The following is a 6,000-nucleotide window of genomic DNA, read 5'->3' as shown; positions in this document are numbered from 1 at the left end:
ACGGATTTATAGGAACCTGAATTCGGCTCTGAATGGCGAAATCACCAGAGCGAATTAGGCGCATAATGATGAAATCTTTAGTCATGCAAATAAGGATTTCTACCGTCCACAAATCATAAGGAATTTATGAACCAATAAAAGTTAAGCTAGTCCTTTATATGCTTACTTTTCCTACTCCTTGTTGTGGTTCTAGTTGCCCAAGAGCGCGTTCTTCGTTTCCTGTTTGTCTGTTAATTTGATTCCATTGTCACTGGTATATTTTGACGTTGGCTTGTTATATTGTTCTCCTGTCCTTGACCTGGCCATTCTTTCTGACTCATCTACTGTTAGTCTAGCCACTCTAAGGACCGGTGTACGGCTTGTCTATTCATTTTGTTATAGTCTGCACGTTTAGGTTCCATGCTGATCCTGACAGGGGCTGCATAGACTGGTCAGAATACCAGTTGATGACTCCTCATGAGCGTGGGAACTGGACACTGGAGCAATGGAAAAAGGTTGCCTGGTCTGATGAATCATGTTTTCTTTCAGATCAGGTGAATGGCCCAACAAGTGTCCATCACTTGGAGAAGAGATGGCAGCAGAATGCACTATGGGAAGATCACAGGCCAGCGAGACAGTGTTATGCAATGATTCCTGGCATTTATGTAGAGGTTACTTTGACACATACCACCTACCTAGAGATTGTTGCAGACTACATACACCCTTCAGGACAATGGTGTTCTCTGATGGCAGTGGCCTCTTTCAGCAGGATCATGCACCCTGACACACTGCAAAAACTGTTCACTAATGGTTTGAGGAACATGACAAAGTGTTTGTGGTGTTCACTTGGCCTACAAATCCCCTAGATCTTAATCCAATCAAGCATCTGTGGGATGTATTGGAATAATAAATGAAATCCATGAAGGGCCCCAACCCGCAGGATTTAAAGAATCTGCAGCTAATGTCTTGGTGCCATATACCACAGGACACGTTCAGAGGTCTTGTAGACACCATGCCTCGATGCATCAGACTTGTTTTGGCAGCACAATATTAGGCAGGTGTTGAGACTAATTAGTGTATATGTGAAGAGAAATGGTCCAAAATACATGCAACCTGATGTTCTAGATTAATCAATAAACATTGGCATGGTTAGCCATTAAAGTTAGAATTTAAAGTGAAAGTCAAATTTAAGGTAAAAGTATCTGAACTGGAACCATAAGTGAGTTAGCGATTTTTTTCCATTTCAGCTATTTTGACCTTAACCCCTTAAGGACCAAACTTCTGGCATAAAAGGGAATCATGACATGTCACACGTCATGTGTCCTTAAGGGGTTAAAGGAACACCATAGAGTCACCTAAATTACTTTAGCCAAATAAAGCAGTTTTAGTGTATAGATCATTCCCCTGCAATTTCTCTGCTCAATTCACTGTAATTTAGGAGTTAAATCACTTTGTTTCTGTTTATGCAGCCCTAGCCACACCTCCCCTGGCTATGATTGACAGAGCCTGCATGGAAAAAAAAAATGGTTTCACTTTCAAACAGATGTAATTTACCTTAAATAATTGTATCTCAATCTCTAATAAACTTTAATCACATACAGGAGGCTCTTGCAGGGTCTAGCAAGCTATTAACATAGCAGGGGATAAGAAAATCTTAATTAAACAGAACTTGCAATAAAGAAAGCCTAAATAGGGCTCTCTTTACAGGAAGTGTTTATGGAAGGCTGTGCAAGTCACATGCAGGGAGGTGTGACTAGGGTTCATAAACAAAGGGATTTAACTCCTAAATGGCAGAGGATTGAGCAGTGAGGCTGCAGGGGCATGTTCTATACACCAAAACTGCTTCATTAAGCTAAAGTTGTTCAGGTGACTATAGTGTCCCTTTAAATTTCAAATTCACTGTGATTTCTCACTTTAGTGAACAACCCTGCTGGTGTTAAAGAAGAATGCATCAATAACTAAATTGAAATGTTTGTATACCTTTCCCAAGAAACACACAATATTTAATCCGTGTTCAGTAACAGCATGGAAAAGTACAATTTCTTTATGTGATTGGATTAACTCTATTAATACCATTGTAAAAACTCATATTTTAAAATAGTAATGTAAAAAAAAAGGGTAGTGCAGAAAAGATAATACGGCAGGGTTCACGAATTCTCTTTTGATGGGTTATATTTATGAAGACTGGGATAAAGTGTAGAGATTATCACACACAGTCTATCATTTCTCTTGGTGAATTCTCCACATTTAACAGTTTACCCCCAAATTACTTTGATTTCACCTCTAAAAACACAACGCTCTTCATTCTACGCATACTACAACAACTACATTTAGCAAATCAAATATTTCATTTCAAGTCTAAATAAACCACCACCATTGGTTCACTTAAAGTGCACGTTCGGAAGATGCCTCCTTCATTTTGTATATGTACATGAATATATTTTAGCCCAGTTGCTGTACATATTATTTTTTTTAAAATCAGGTTGTCTTTCATGCCTAGCGCAGAATAAAGAATGATTCTTAGCCTAATATAGTCAATGTAGTGCAAGATAAGAGTGACAGATTACATCATAAACATAAGGATTTCGAAGAGGAGTCAAGTGGTTAATGCAACTTGTCCCAGTCTTCAGTATTCCGGCTTCTCTGTGTGTGGAGGGATTATAAACCCCAAGGTACTGGCATCGTATTCACTGGGTTAGCTATGCTGTGACAGCAATCACTGCTGTCTGAAGTCTTAATTAGTTGCACATAGAAGAGTTGCGCTTAGATAAGTCCTAAATTTGCTAATTACCAGGTAGCTCTGTGATTTTCCATCTCTCCCCATGAGGGCAAATGGGATTTAGGGCTGTACATTTAGCTGAGTCTCAAGGATCTTATAGATATCTGGCAAATTCTGTACTCCTGGATGTATGAAATGCTGATGTTAGCCTTAAAGGGGCAATAGCACATTTAAAATATTTATTTTAATTGAAGTAGTATGCTGTGTACCCAATTATTACAGGGCTTCCCCTAGGGATTTTAGTTCCTGCACACATGTGGCTCCCATATTTCCTTGGCACAACAGTAGAATTGAAAGAAACGCAATGTTCTATAATAAATGGTGAAGTAGAAGGTATATTTGCGTTTCTAAAATTGGAAAGGTTTTTTTTTCTTTCTTTTTATAAAGTTAAAGAATGCTGGTTATGATAAGGAAGCTAACGGACATAGTGGGTTCATTTGACACCACAATATATTTCAAGAAAGGGTTGGACGATACCAGTTAAGAGGTGTCTGCAAGTGGTGCTTCTTCAAAGGGTCTAACTGTTTTACCAACACCTTAACCCAAAGGTGAACACCATCAAAGTCACATCGATACTTTGTTCTTTTTGTTTCTTCTTTGTTCTTTGCTTCCCAAGAAGTTTGACTTCAGGATGTGCAGTACTGAGGCTAAGAAAAGGTATCAGGGATAACTATTGTGGATATTGTATCCTATCCCTGAAGCAGATCCTCACACCACTCACCATGTGAAGGTTACTTGGTTAATTCATATCTTTGTCTTGCTCTTCAGGGGACAAATATGATTCAGTGGTACTTATAAGCACTTAGATACCTAAGATAGCTCCTGCGTACTTTTTCTGTTCTGCAAACCGGTGGATGGAATTCAGTGGCAGGTGGTCCAGCAGGTCACTTAGGTCAGTGGCCTATCAGATAATTGCTGCAAACATTGAGCACTATATCTCTTTTTATTCCTTTCATAAGCCGTTTACATTGTGAACATCTAAAGGGGACAGCTCCAGATTTATCCTTGAGCGGGGATTATATCGCTCAGAGCCCTATCTAAGAGCTGATCGGAAGCTTTCTCCTTGTGAGTGTATTTCATCTTAATTTTACTTTAGACATCGTATATACTGGATTACACAATTGGTGTTTTTGTGTTTTATTTCATGAGACACCAACAAAAGAATTCCTCATCTGCACTAAAGTTTTGTGTACTTGAACACTAAGGATGAGAACAGACTGACCTCCAAAAAAACACTATTGTAAATGCTTCTAATCGCCAAAAAAAGCACTGCAAAATGTTCTGATTTCCCCCCCCCCCCCAAAAAAGAAACCTTTTTTGCTGGGACTCTTTAATATTGTTATATATAATATTGTACATATTCTTCTTTTTTTAAATCTTTTTTTTTTATGCACAAAATGAACAAACATCATCAGTACGCCACAACAGAGGCATCAAGGTATAGAGGAATACAATATGCAAGATAAAGTGTGATGTTTGAAAATTAGGCACATTTTTTTGTTATTAGGTAGAAGATAGTTAAGCAGGATAGTGAGTTCTAGAGCAATGTGTTGAATAAGTTCAGCTGATGTTTAGTGTTGGTTAGGTATATCATGAGTAGTCAGATTTGTGTTATTTAGCTTACACCATAATTATAAAAACTGCAAGCTGATTTAAACACATTTGGTAGGTAAGAAGAGTTTAACAAACTACTGGTATTTATACTGCCCTGCCATGACTGAGGTATGTAAGGTAAGCATGGTAAAGTGAAAGAAAAACAAAGGCATTAATGAAAGGAGAAAACGTGAGTTGAAGCACATAACCAACTGAGTATTCAGGTGAGATGCAAATCATATAAAGTCATTAAAGTTATCAAGTCTCGTGTCGGGGCCGGTGTAGCAAGTTGCAGTGGTATAGGAGCTGGAGAGATGGTCGCATACCTCGCCCCTTCAATCCTGCCGAATCGGGTCCGTCAGTGAGAAGGTTTGGAGAATTCTTCAGGCCCTTGACGCGCTGTCTGCGTCTTGCACTTCCCTGTCGTGGATGTCTCCGCTGGGTTACAGCATATCGGTGAGGTAGGCTCGGGCGTACCCGTATAGCTGCTGCAGGGGCCTGGCATGTTGGCTTTGGGCGGCCTTTGTCCCTTGGTGATCTCTGCAGTGCCGCATAGGGATCTCCTTGGTGTTGCCTTGTATGGGCGATGCTTGTGGGTGACCAGGTGGCGAGTTAGATCTCCGGTGTTGAGGGTGCATCCAAGTGACACAGCTGGTTATGAGAGGGTGCAGGGTGCCGAGATGCTGTTTTGACCAGTGTTGGAGCAGGAGGTTGGCTTTTCTCTTCTAGTCGCTCCCAGAATTGCCTGCATATGGTGTCGAATTTCGTCTGGAAGGCTGCTACCCAGTTGCTAGTGGTCTGTTGCTCCAAGTGGGCCGCAGTGCCGTCTGCCATCTTGGCTTGGCCTCGTGATTTCCGTCGGTCGGAGTTGCGCCCTCCTGGAGTGTCTCGAAGGTGAGTGCTCTCTGTGTGAAGGCAGACTGGGATAACCCCCACCAGTCCAGGGGGAGGGAAGAACGAGGGCCCATGTACATAGAGTCAGCTTGTTGTGGCATCGGGAAAGCGGCCGTCCCTCCCGCACCCGCCATGTGTGTAGTCCTCTGACACTTGTAGAGTGGATAGCATTCATAATATGTTGCTTGGGTGGTTTCATTTTGGATCACGATTGATCGCCATTTTGGTTATGAAAATCTGATTTATTGGTGATTGCTGCAGGAGCTGCTGAAGCTAGCGTCCTCTCAGCAATGCGGTCAGGCCCCGCCCCATATTCTTTTATATATACTTTTATATACACCAAAAATATTTACAAAATTAGTATTATTACTTTTTCCGTGGCAAGGTCTGTGGAGATAGAGAGGGGGGGCAGGATATATTTGCCTGGAAGAAATAGTAGGCAGAGTTGTTCATTTATGTCTTTCTAAAAAAAATTAAAAACATTATACGTCTGGGAAACACTATTGAGAACATCTCTAATGGCTTTGTGATTTCTATGGTTTTCACTCTGGTCTGAAGTCTTTATCTTCTTGAATATGCAACAAACCAGAGACAGATATTTAGGCAACTGGTAAAGACTTTGTGCATTAAAATAAACACCACAGATGAGGTAGAATAATGATGCATAGAAACAGGTGCTATATGGCCTTACTTTAAAATATATATGTGTATTGTTCCTTTAACTCTCTAGCTTTACACTCGCATCACCTAACTGG

This window comes from Pelobates fuscus, chromosome 9 (genome assembly GCF_036172605.1).
Source record: "Pelobates fuscus isolate aPelFus1 chromosome 9, aPelFus1.pri, whole genome shotgun sequence".
NCBI classification, from domain to species: Eukaryota; Metazoa; Chordata; class Amphibia; order Anura; family Pelobatidae; genus Pelobates; species Pelobates fuscus.
This window is presented reverse-complemented; position numbering follows the sequence as displayed.